Source organism: Callithrix jacchus, chromosome 6 (genome assembly GCF_049354715.1).
Source record: "Callithrix jacchus isolate 240 chromosome 6, calJac240_pri, whole genome shotgun sequence".
In the NCBI taxonomy this organism is placed as follows: Eukaryota; Metazoa; Chordata; class Mammalia; order Primates; family Cebidae; genus Callithrix; species Callithrix jacchus.
In genome coordinates, this window is record NC_133507.1 from 10,460,809 (window position 1) to 10,474,737 (window position 13,929).

At 41.6% G+C, this 13,929-nt stretch overlaps 1 protein-coding gene across 12 annotated transcripts in view; it reads left to right on the forward strand.

Moving 5' to 3' along the window:
* TTC23 (tetratricopeptide repeat domain 23) overlaps positions 1-13,929 on the forward strand; it is a 108,492-nt gene that overhangs the window by 50,615 nt on the left and 43,948 nt on the right. The gene's annotated exons all lie outside the window — the stretch shown is intronic.

Here is a 13,929-nt window from a genome sequence, read left to right on the forward strand (position 1 = left end):
CTTTTAAGGAATTGACCCATGCGATTTAGGGGCTGGTAAGTCTGAAATCTACAGGGTGGACATCAGGCTGGAAACTCAGGCAGGATTTCTATGCTACAGTCTCAAAGCAGAATTTCTTCTAGAAACCTCAGTTTTTCACTCCTCAGTTGATCAGATGAGGGCCACCAATATTATTATTGAGAGTCATCTCCTTTAAAATCAATTGATTGCAAATATTAATCACATCTACAAAATACTGTGTATTCACTGTAAATTAATCTTAGTGAGTTTATCTCTTTATATTGTATCATGCTAAAGGCACTTTTTAAAAAGCTTTTCTGATAATTCTTTCCTGTAAAAGTTGTAAGATTCGGACCAATCCATTCTTGTTATTTGAAATGAGATACAGTGACAAGGTCCCGAGAGTACTTCATCACTATTTCTTACTTTAACTTGTCTGACAATTTATACTCCTACTCGTGGTTTGTTAGAGTGCCCCTTTCTCTCACTTTATCTGGATTGTCTCTTTCAAGCATTATTACCACCCCAAGACACATTATTATTTCCCATTTATAGATAAGGAAGCCAAGAATTTGAGAGGTTGGATGATTTGCCCAGGATTACACACCCAGTAAATGGCATGTTCGCATTCAAAACCAGTACCTTTTAGAAAGATTGTTCTGGCTGATATGTAGAGAATGGATTGGGGAGGTTGTGCCAACCATAGAAGTAAACCAGTTAGGAAGCTGTTGAGGTAGCCAAAGCCGAGAATGATGGTAGCTCGAACTAGGATGAAGATAGTGGGGATGAAGAGAAAGAGATGGATGTAGGAAAGATTTAGGAGGCAGAACTGATAGGACATGGAGATTGATTGGATGTGGGGGAAAGAAGAAAGTCATAGATGACTCCCAGGTTTCTGGTCTGGACCACTGAGTAGATGTTTGTGCCGTTTCTACCAGGGAACTGGCATGTGACTGGGTGATGGAGAGATGGCAAGCTCTGCTTTAGATGATGAGTCTGAGATGCCTGTGAGGCATACAAATGGAGATAACAGTAGGCAGTTAGATAATTGGGGCTGGGCTGGGCCCAGTGACTCACACCTATAATCCAAACACTTTGAGAGGCCGAGATAGGCAGATCACCTGAGGTTGAGAGTTCAAGACCAGCCTGACCAACATGGAGAAACCCTGTCTCTACTAAAAATATAAAAAAAATTAGCCAGGCATGATGGCACATGCCTGTAATCCCAGCCACTCAGGAGGCTGAGGCAGGAGAATCCCTTGAACCCAGAAGGCAGAGGTTGTGATGAGCCAAGATTGCGCCACCGCACTCCAGCCTAGGTAACAAGAGAAAAACTGTATCCCAAAAAAAAAGAAAAAGATAATTGGGGCTGGTGTTCAGAATATAGGTCAGAAAGTTGCCCACTTACACATAGTGATTTCCATGGGAGAGGATGAGATCACTGAGGGAGAGCTGATGGAGGGAGAAAAGAACTGATGCAGATTCTTGAGGGATTTCAGTATTCATGGTTGAAGTGAAGGATTACCGAGCAGATGAAACAGAGAAAGATTGCCAGGAAAACAAGAGGAAAAGCAAAAATGAAAGGGGTATCCTCTCTGTCCCTTCTTTCTTTCTTTCTTTCTTTCTCTCTTTCTTTCTTTCTTTCTTTCTTTCTTTCTTTCTTTCTTTCTTTCTTTCTTTCTTTCTTTTCTTTCTTTCTTTTTGAGATGGAGTCTCACTCTGTTGTTCAGGCTGGGGTGCACTGGTGTTATCTGGGCTCACTGCAACCTCTACCTCCCAGGCTCAAGCAATTCTCCTGCCTCAGCCTTCTAGGTAGCTGGGATTACAAACGTGAGCCACCATACCTGGCTAATTTTTGCATTTTTAGTAGAGACAATGTTTTACCATGTTGGCCAGGCTGATCTCAAACTCCTGACCTCAACTGTTCCACCCACCTTGGCCTCCCAAAGTGCTGGGATTATAGGCATGAGCCACTGCACCTGGCCTCCCTCCCTTTTTTGATACCTTTCACTGTTTTGGAGGACATGGGATTCCAGAGAGAATAAATGAGTTTGTAAAGAGCTTAGTATAGTGCCTGATACGTAGTGCTAAATCTGGATGTTTTAAATTTTCTCTTTCCTTTCCTTTTATGTTATTTTTCTTTCATTGATGACTTTGTTGAGGTGAATACTGGGGTGATGATAAGAACAGAAACCAGATTATATAGCAGGTAAGCTGTGAGGAAGCAAAGATAGTAAGTGTAGATGGCAGTTACGAAAAGTACTGAGATGCTTTTGGGGGAAGACAAGCCCAGACAAGAGGGCAGAGTACATGGTAAGGTCTGAAAGTTAGACAAAACTTGACACATTCAGGGAACTGTAAGGAGCTCCCTATGTCTGGGCAGTGGAAATGGCAAAGTCAGGAGATGGGTATTGTTTAGGTGAGTGTTGAAAGTCATATTAAGGAATTTATGCTTCCTCCTAAGTGCAGATGAAGGTTTTTCGGCAGGGAGATTGGCATCATCAGATTATCATTCTGGAAGGAACACTCTCTGGAAGGGATAATGGACTGGATGGAGGTGAGATAAGCAGGAAGATAACTCAGAGGTAATGACTGCAGCAGTACAGGTTGGGGGTGAGACAGCCCATACTCAGGTGGTGCCAGTGAATGGAGAGGCATGGACAGATCTGAGAGATATGTGGGGAATAGACGTGACAGGCCTGGGGATTGTACAAGTCTTGAGGAGGAGTCCAGCTTTACACCAGGTTTCTGACCTCAGTTACTATGTGGCTCATGGCAACATTTACTGAGCATAGGAACCCTGGCGGGTTTACAATTTTTGTTAGTATCAGTAACTGTAAATATTCTCATACAAAAACCTTTTATAGTTCCTTGAATTATTTCTGGGGGTAAATGTCCAGAAATTAAACTGGTAGAAGGAAGTTCATACAGATTCATATTGACACTCTGTCACAGAATTGTTTTTGATGTACTTCACCACCAGCAGTTGATTTTTCTTTGTTCTTAAGTAAAGCAGTTTTATACCAATCATGCCAGCTTTTTATATTAGTTTACTCTCATTTTACAGAATAGAGTCTCAAATTTACTTTAATATTTTTTTTCTTAGCCCATATCCCTCAAACTTCTTTTTTTTTTTTTTGAAATGGAGTCTCTCACTGCCACCCAAGCTAGAATGCAGTGGTGTGATCTCAACTCACTGCAACCTCCACCTCGCAGGGTCAAGCAATTTTCCTGCCTCAGCTTCCCAAGTAGCTGGGATTACAGGCACCCACCACCACACCTGACTAATGTTTGTATTTTTAGTAGAGATGGGGTTTCACCATGTTGGCCAGGCTGGTCTCAAATTCTTGACCTCAAGCGATCTGACCACCTCAGCCTCCCAAAGTGCTAGGATTATAGGTGTGAGCCACCATGCCCAGCAAAAACCGTAAAACTTTCAAAAGTTCAAAAAAAGATCTCAGGTACCAGTTTCTCAAGTTTATAGAAAGACATCAGTGATTTTTAGTCCAATGATTTTTGTTATGCTGCTGATAAAGATACACCCAAGACTGGGCAATTTACAAAAGAAAGGGGTTTAATCAGACTTACAGTTCCACGTGGCTGGAGAAACCTCCCAATCATGGCAGAAGGCAAGGAGGAACAAGTCATGTCTTACGTGGATGGCAGCAAGTAAAGATATTGGTCAAGGAAACTACCCCTTATGATTCTATTAGATCTCATGAGACTTATTCACTATCACAAGAACAGCATGGGAAAGACCCACTCCCATGATTCAGTTATCTCTGGAACCCTCCCACAACACATGGGAATTATGGGAACTACAAGATAAGATTCGAATAGGGACACAGAGCCAAACCATATCACTCCACCCTGGCCCCTCCAAAATCTCATATCTTCACATTTCAAAACCAATCATGCCTTCCCAACAGTCCCCTAAAGTCTCAGCTCTTTTCAGCATTAACTCAAAAGTCCATGGTCCAAAGTCTTATCAGAGACAAGGCAAGTCCCTTCCACCTATGAGCCTATAAAGTCAAAAGCAAGTTAGTTTCTAGATACAATGTGGGTACAGACATTGGGTAAATACCGCTATTCCAAATGACAAAAATTGGCCAAAACAAAGGGGCTACAAACCCATTCAAGTCAGAAATCCAGCAGGGCAGTCAAATCTTAAAGCTCCAAAATGACTTCATGTCTAACACCCAGGTCACACTGATGCAAGAGGTAAGTTCCCATAGTCTTGGGTAGTTCCACCCCTATGGCTTTGCATTGTACAGCCTCCCTCCCAGCAGCCTTCATGGGCTGACGTTGAGTGTCTGCATCTTTTCTAGGTACACAGTGCAAGCTGTCAGTTAATCTACCATTTTGGGGTCTGGAAGATGATGGCCCTCTTCTCACAGCTACATGAGGCAGTGCCCCAGTAGGGAATATGTGTCAGGGCTTCCATCCTGCATTTCCCTTCTGCACTGCCCTAGCAGAGATTCTTCATGAGGACCCCACCCCTACAGCATACTTCTTCTTGGGTATCCAGGGATTTCCATACATCTTCTGAAATCTAGGCAGAGGTTCCCAAACCTCAGTTTTTGACTTCTATGCATTCACAGGCTCAACACCATGTGGAAGATGCCAAGGCTTGAGGCTTGCATGCTCTGAAGCCACAGCCACAGCCTGAGCTCTATGTTGGCCCCTTTCAGCCAAGGCTGGAGCAGCTAGGATGCAGAGCACCAAATCCCTAGGCTGCACACAGCTTGACGACCCTGGGCGTAGACCATGAAACCACTTTTTCCTCCTAGACCTCCAGGCCTGTAGTGGGAGGGGCTGCTGCAAAGGTCTCTGACATGCCCTGGAGACATTTTCCCCATTGTTTTGGTGATTAACATTCACTCCTCATTACCTGCAGCCAGCTTAGTTTCATGGTAGATGGACATTTGGGTTGCTTCCACTTTGGGGCTATTATGAATAATACTGCTATGAACATTCATGGACAAGTTTTTGTATGGACATATGTTTTTATTTCTCTTGGGTATAAGTCTACAAGTGGAATTGCTGAATCATATGGTAACTCTATATTTAACTTTTTGAGGAACTACCAAGCTATTTTGCAAAGCAGTCTCACTATTTTACATTCTCACCAACAATTTATGAAAGTTGCGGTATTTCCACATCCTCACCAATACTTTTTACTGTCTGTCTTTAACTTCAGTCATTGTAGTGAGTATGAAGTGTTATCTCATTGTGGTTTTTTTAGTTGAATTTCTCTAATGACTAGTGATGTAGCACATCTTTTTATATGCTTATTGGTCATTTGTATATCTTCATGGGAGAAATGTCTATTGAAAATCTCTGCACATTTTTAATAGGGTTGTCTTTTTATTGTTGACTGATAATAGTTATTTATATATTCTGGATACTAGATACTAGACTCTTATCTGTGGGTGTTTTCCTATCTGTGAGTTGTCTTTTGACTTTATTGATAGTGTCATTTGAAGCACAAAATTTTGATTGTCCAATTTGTCTATTTTTTTGGCATCACATCTCAGAAATCATTCCCTAATCCCAGGTCATGGAAGCCTACATCCATGTTTTCTTTTAAGAGTTTTTATAGTCTTTAGCTCTTACATATGGGTCTTTGGTTCATTTGAGTTAATTTATATAGATAGTGTGAAGTGTAGGGGTCTAACTCCTTTTTGGGGGGTTGGAGAGGTATGTGGTTATTCAGTTGTCCTAGCACTATTAATAAAGGTCTGTCCTTTCACCATCAAATTATCTTGGTACCCATGTCAACATAAATTGACCATAAATCTAAAGGTTTATTTCTAGATTCTCAATTCTGTTCCATTGATCTATGTTTGTCCTATGCCAATATCACAGTATCACATTGTCTCAATTAGTGTTGTTTTGTTGTAAGTTTTGAAATCAGTAAGTGTGAATCTCTAACTTTGTTCTTCTTTTTCGAGGTTGTTTTGGTTATTCTAGATCCCTTGCATTTTTATGTGATTTTTAGTATAAGCTTGTCAATTTCTGCAAAAAAACAAAACAAAAAAAACCAGAAGGATTTTGGTAGGAATTACATTGAATCTGTGTTTCAATTTGGGAAGTATTGACATCTTAACAATATTAAGTCTTTTAATCATTGAATGTGGGATATCTATTTACTTAGGTCTTCTTTCATGTCGTTCAACCATGTTTTGTAGTTTTTAGAGTATAAGTTTTATATTTCTTTTGGTAAATTTATTCCTAAGTAGTTTATTATTTTTCATGCTATTACAAATGGAAGTTCTTAAAATTTCCTTTTCTGATAATTCATGTGTTGAAATACATATGATTTTTTAATGTTTATCTTGTATCTTGCCACCTTGCTGAACTCACTTCTTAGTGCTATTTCTGTTTCTTGCCAGTTTTCTAAGAGTGTTTAAATTTTCAACCTTTCCTGTGAGCCTAAGTTAGAAGGATTTCCCTGTATCCAAGTTATAGTGGAATTCACTCATTTTTATAATACTTATGAAGTTTGATAAGTGCCTTTTGCTGTTGTTTACTCTAGAGGTTAAAAAAGATTAGAGAGTGTTTTAAAAATAATTGCAGATTATTAAAGAAATAGCTTGGTGAAATGAAAATACTATTGAATTCGAAGTCAAAAAATCTGGGTTGGAGTCTAGACTATTCTGTTTATCAGCCATTTGATTGTAGGCAAATCAGGTATCAGCCATTTGATTGTAGCTCCTTAAAAAATAACCTACAAAAGACTCCATCCATTTCATAGAACTACTCAAAGGTTCAAAATGGAAAGTGTTGGTGAACTGTTGGGCCTTCTGCCAGTATAAGCTACTTTTGTTTCTTAGCAGTAATTATTAAACATTTATCAATGCTTCTCTTTCCTTTAGGAGATTTACCCGAGATACAGAAAGGTGCAGTAAGGCCACAACCCTCCAAGGGGACCCATGTATAGAAGCCATTTATTAAGTATACACAAAGAGGTTTTGTTATTTTTCCGTTGTTTTTTACCCTTCATTCCTTTGGAGTGACAGAAATACCCACAGAGAAAAGACCTTTTATTTCCTTTAAAATATAGAAATGTTCCCAAGCATTTTAGGGATTACCTCATTAAAATGGAGAAAAATAAACCAAGTCCTGAAGAGCCACCACAGAAGGAAGGCAGCAGTCCCAGGGACTGATGAAAGAGCCATCATCTACCCCATCCCTCCCTCTGCCACAGAGGTCCATAAGAAAACCGTACAAATGTGATTGTTTCTGAAACTCCTCACGGCAAATTTTGGCAATAAAACCTTATTTTCCTATCCAAAAGGAAAATCACAGGGTTCTACTTATGTGAGTGAGAGTATGTTTATGGGTGTGTATAAATTAACATAGTGCTAGCTTCGGTTGCTTTTCCCCATGTTTTACTTGAATTGCATATCCCTCTTTTCAGTTTCCAGGGTAGCTCTGCCACTCAGGAGTTCCCAAATTTAGGGTATTTAGACTTGCAAAGTATAATGAAATCATTACATTCATCAGTTGCTCTACTGACAGCTTTGGAGTCAGAAAATCTAGCTTTGGGCCTCAGCCTGGATGACTTACTGGCCTTGGTCAGGCCTGGGGTGGTGGCTGCTCAGTGCTCACACATGGCTTCTGGCCAGTGCAGAGTTCTCAGCTAATGGCAGCACTTCTGATTGGCTCTTATTAGTTGCTGTGCACTTGCTCTAAACATGCAATCCATTTATTGTAAATAATCAGAATAATGCTATTTTTAATTTTAAAAATCTCTGAAAATATTAATACTAGCCTTTTATTTAGGAAAGATGTAGACTGCAGTTGTATTAGTCTATTCTCACATTGCTATAAGGAAATACCTAAGACTGGGTAATTTATGAAGAAAAGAGGTTTAATTGCTGCATAGTTTTGCATGACTGGGAGGCCTCAGGAAACTTAAAATCATGGAGAAGGCACCTGTTCACAGGGCAGCAGGAGAGAGAATGAGAGCCATCAGGGGAAATGCCAGACACTTACAAAACCATCAGATTTCATGAGAACTCACTCACCATCATGAGAACAGCCTGGGGGAAACCACCCCCATGATTTAATTACCTCCCACCAGATCCCTCCTGTTATATGTAAATTTTTGGTACTGTAAAAGAAGTGGCACTTGAATATAAATTTCCTCAGCAAGGCAATTTACTTCTATAGAAGCGTCTGGCTTACAGATGGAACAATGGTGAACACACCCCTGGACAAGGGAGGGAAAGGGCTTCTTATTCCTGGTGGAGGTCATCCCTTCTGCTGTGTCGTTTCCCCCATTGGCTAGGGTTAGACTGCACATTTTAGGCTAATTCCAAGTGGCTATTTTAAAGAGAGCAGGGGTAAGAGCTGGAGTGGCGGGGTGGGTAGTTTGGTGGGAAGGACAGTTATGGGACAGGTCAGAGAAGGTAACCAGCGGTCAAAGCAGGTGACCAGAGCAGGTGACCAGGATGAGTCAGGACAGAGGAGGGAACCGGGGAAACAGATGTGAACTACTGATTAGAACTGGTGGAAATGGTTGTTTACTGAAACTACAAGGAAGCTAAACTTTAAAATGGAGAATTAAAGAATAAGAGAGCTGAACATACTCACATGCTGATTCTTTGAAAAGAAACTTGGGATTCACTGTATCTAACACTCCCATGACACGTGAGGATTATGGGATTACAGTGCAAGATGAGATCTGGATGGGGACACAAAGCCAAACCATATCATTTTGCCTCTGGCCCCTCCCATATCTCATGTCCTCACATTTCAAAACAGTCATGCCCTTCCAACATTCCCCCAAAGTCTTAACTCATTCCAGCATTAACTTAAAAGTTCAAGTTCAAAGTCTCACCTGAGACAAGGCAAGTCCCTTCCACCTATGAGCCTGTAAAATCAAAAGCTGGTTAGTTACTTCCTAGATACAGTGAGGGTACAGGCATTGGGTAAATACACTCATTCCAAATGGGAGAAATTGGCCAAAACAAAGGGGCTACAGACCCCATGCAAGTCCAGAATCTAATAAGGCAGTAATTAAACCTTAAAGTTCCAAAATGATCTCTTTTGACTCCATGTCTCACATCCAGGTCATGCTGATGCAAGAGGTGGGCTCCAGTACCTTCAACAGCTCCGCCCCTGTGGCTTTGCCTCCCCTCCTGGCTGCTTCCATGGGCTGGCATCAAGTGTCTGTGGCTTTTCTAGCACATACTGCAAGCTGTTGATGGACCTACAATTCTGGGGTCTGCAGGACTGTGGCCCTCTTCTTATAGCTTCACTAGGCAGTGCCCCAGTGGAGACTGTGTGTGGGCTTCCACCCTACATTTCCCTTCCATACTGCCTAGCAGAGGATCTCTGTTAATGCTTCATCCCTGTAGCACACTTCTGCCTGGATATCCAGGCATTTCCATCCATCTTCTGAAATCTAGGCAGAGGTTCCCAAGTTCTTGACTTCTGTGTACCCACAGGCTCAACACCACCTGGAAGCTACCAAGGCTTGGGGCTTGCGCTCCCTTGAAGCTACGCCCAAGCTATACCTTGGCTCCTTTTAGCCATGACTGGAGCGGAATGCAAAGCACCAAGTCCCTAGGCTGCATACAGCAAGTGGGGTCCTGGGCCCACAAAATCATTTTTCCTCCGAGGCCTCAGGGCCTGTGATGAGTGGGGCTGCTGTGAGAGTCACTGGCATGCCCTGGAGACATTTTCCCCATTGTCTTAGTGATTAACATTCTCATTACTTATGCAAATTTCTGCAGACAGCTTGAATTTTGCCCCAGAAAATCAGTTTTTCTTTGCTACTGCATTGTCAGGCTGCAAATTTTCCAAACTTTTATTCTCTGTCACCTCTTGAATGCTTTGCTGCTTAGAAATTTCTTCCACCAGATACAGTAAATCATTTCTTTCAAGTTTAAAGTTTCACAGATCTCTAGGGCTGGGGCAAAAAGCCACCAGTCTGTTGGCTAAAGCATAGCAAAAATGACCTTTACTCCATTCCCAACCAGTTCCTCATCACCATCTGAGACCACCTCAGCCTGGGCTTCATTGTCCTTATCACTATCAGCATTTCCGTCAAAGCCATTCGACAAGTCTTCAAGCTGTTCAAACTTTCCTACTTCTTCCTGTCTCCCGAGTTCTCCAAACTGTTCCAACCTCTGCTCATTACCCAGTTCCAAAGTTGCTTCCACATTCTTGGGTATCTTACAGCAATGCTCCATTCTGCTGGCAGCAATGTACTGTATTACCGTTTTCATACTGTTTCACATCTTTTGTCATATTGTTTTATTACAAAAATTTTCTAAAAATGACATCAATCCAAGTGCCACAAAGGGAAAGATTACTGTTTTTCTTTTTAAGCAATAGCTACTTTTTATAAAAATGATACATGCTCTTTGTTTTTTAAAAATCAAGCTATATAGAAAAGGTCAAATATATGCCACCAGTCACCTCAGACCTCCTTGCCCAGAAATAGCCAGTGTTGACACTTGCTGAGCTTTTTTTCTCTGCATATGTACAGATGAGTATACATTAAGAGACAGAAGAGAAAAAAAGAGAAAAGAAGAAAGTGATAAAATTGACAGAGTAAAAATGAAAAACTACTCTATGATAATATATCATAAAGTCAAAACTAAATGTCAAAGAGGAGAAAATATAGAAAGGGTTCTCCAAAAGTCTGGATAAAAAAGATGACTCAGTAGAAATATGCACAAGACAGGAACATACAGTTTACAGAAGAGGAAACACAAATGATCAATAATCATATCAAAATAATCCTCAGCCTCACTCATAATTAAAGAAACACAATTTAGCTGTCTGGCCATTGTGGCTGGAGCCCAGCGTGGGTCATGGGAGATGAAGCTAAGAGCGGTGCGTGGCTGGGTTATGACTGTGTGTGTGTGTGTGTGTGAGTGACTGATTTCTGGAACAGTACAGGAAACTGATTAACTGTAAGGCTGGGAAGGGGGAGAAAAAGAGAGTGAGGCAGGTAGGCAGAAAGGGGAGGGTGTATTTTTAATTTCAATTGTTTATTCTTTTCTACCACTTAAGATTTTTTAAGATTATATGCAGGTAATACTCTTATTATTTAAAAATCCAATCAAGTTTTAAGAAAATACATACTTGCAGGAGGGGGTATAGCTCAGGGGTAGAGCATTGGACTGCTGAAGAAAATACATACTTGCAACCAAAGAAGAAAATATAAGCCCTTGAGGTATCTGTTTTGTTGTTAATACTGATACAGAGTAGCACTTTTTCTCCCCAGCTCTTTGGAGGAGCTAAAATTGACAACTGGAGAGCTGCCACTGAGGACTTTCTCTGACTATGAAAAGAAACGGGCTTAGTCCAGGGCTCTCAGAACTCAGTTTTCCAGTGCTCTCTGTTCCCAGTGACTTCCTGTTCATCTAATCCCCCAGGGATTCCCAGCTCCATCTTTTTCTTACCCAAGGTTTACCAGCTGCCCAAGTCCCCAAGGTATGTGTGGCCATGAAAGGCCTCCCTACTGGGCAGAGATGAGAGAAGGAAGGAAATGGCAACCTGGGGCTGCAACGAGACCCTGTCTTGCATAAGGGTGTCAGCTCAAATTTGAAGGGTGAAATGACCAATTTTGGCTGGGTGAGGAGGAAAGCTATGCAGCTTCATAGCTGATCAGTTATAAGAAACAGCAGACCCACACCTCCAATGACAAGTAGACTTGAACTTCTGTTGAATTAAGGAACAAACTTGAAACAAAGTGGAGTTGTAGACTCTTGGTGGACAGCACTTTAACATCTTCTCTGTCCACCACCCGCTGCTTTTCTCTCCTCTGTAGCATCCCTCTAAAGCATTTAGAAGCTGCTCAGGCATCCAAATATCAGTATCTTACTCCTCCCCGTAGGCAGCCCACTCCATTTCTGGATAGAGTCTACTATTTCACAACCACTTTCTCTGACCCTTATATAGTTCTTCATTACATAGATTAGAAAATCATCTTTCTGCAACTTCTACCCTCTCAATAACCAAGTGTTAGACTAGAAAAGTATGTAGTTTGGAATTACAGGCCTTAGTCTGAATCTCTGTTCTGCCGCTGATCCACCATGTGACCTTCAGCCAGTAGCCTGGAGGCTTAATTTCCCCTTCTGTAAATCAGGCTGTTCACATCCCTTTCAATGGTCATTTTGAGACTAGGTGAACTGGTAAGTGGTAAAATTCACTTAGTACTACACTGGCAGAAGAAGATGCTTACTCGGTGTTAGTTCCCTCCTTCCCTGTGTCCCTCCATTGCTAACCCTCAGCCGTACAAAAAGATCCTGGCGATGACTAAGTTGAAGACTTCTATTGTCTTCTCCCTGGGCGTTCTCATCTCTAGAGTAAATGTATTCAGACTAAGTCCACAAATGTATCTTGATCTTTTTGTGTACTTACTTTCCACTTTGCTGTAAGAGAGATTTTGCTCTGTCAGTGATCCCCTAATTATTACAAAGTGGGGGAAAAATATATTTCCCTCATCCCCAAGACCCACCCCATCCCCAAGAGCTGGGATTCCACACTCAGACTCCTCCCAGGGTTTGAAGTTGAGTGTTCACATGATGGGGTCTGCCTGCAGAAATAGAAGTATCTCATCCTTTTCGCTAGTCATCAAGCTTTCTCTTTGGGAAATGTTACACAGTTTACAAATCCAAGGGGATAGGCCCAGTTAGATAAGATCTACTGGCTCTGGCTCTGGCTGCATCTACTGACAACTTGATTGGTGCTGAGGAATCTGTGGTTTCCCCCAAACACACACACAAGGTACCGGGCTGGAACAGCTGCTTTGTGCCTTAGCAGGGGTTGAGGTCCTTGGTCTTATGGATGAGTTTTTCCTTTTTTTAAATTAATGACCTTGTTCAATTTGGGATATTAGAAATTTTTTGTCTGTTTTTAACTCAGTCCAACATGCCAGCAAGCCCAAGAGATTTGGGGATATTAAACACTCCTCCTCAGCTTCAAGATGACAGTTGATAAATGTAACCATAAGATACTGAAAAGAACAAAGGATGTGAGGGGAAATGCAAGCCCTTGGGAGATTAATAAATCGTAAGGAGAAGGAGTGAGTGTGGTCAAGCTCTGGAGCCCCAGCAAGGCCCATTACTTGGTCTCTTGCGGAAGTCCAGGAGAGGCAAGCAGGATGCCTGTATTTCTGTTAACTGTGATTCCTAGTCCTTAAATGCTCTCAGATGCTTGTAACAGGGTATTTCCATTCCCTTAGCAATGAAGCATTATTTGAAAATTGTGAACAGTAGTGGAGTTTGGAAAGGTAGTATAATCTAATCACTAGCTTTGTCAATGTCCTTTGCACCCACTCCCTAAGGAAGCCTCACTTTCTAGCATGTGCTGTGGTTCTCAGTCTGTGTCACCTTGAGCCCTCACGTTCCACAGAGGTTTTTCTGGGGCAGCCAGCTGGGAGCAGGTAGTCAGGCTTCCAGGCCCCCTCCACCTACTTCTGTGAAAGCAGCTCTAGTCTTTCCTGCTGTGTATATTAGAGAACCACAGAAGATTTTGTTTGGGTTCTTCTGCTCCAAAGAAGAAACTTGAAAATCAATGGTGCCATGATGTTTACATCCTTTTACAAGTTGCTTTTTGCACTCAGTGGTATGTTTCTGAAATATAACCATGTTAACATATGTTGGTGGAGTTCACTCATTGTAGAATAATCCACAGTATGTTCATTCCCCTGCTGATAGATATTTAGGTGGTTCCCCATTTTTGACCATCTCGAATAATGCTTTAGTGGTAGGCATTTTCAACACAGGCAATGGTCCATGTACATTAAGCTGGACGAGAAGGGACAGCAGGAGGGGCGGATGACTAGTGAGACTGTTGGGGGAGTGGTAGAGTAGATGACTAGGAACTGCATGGATGCAACAGATCCAGGGCCCCTTAAGTGTCAAAATGGGTCTGTGAGCTGAAGAATCCAGTGGTAGCACA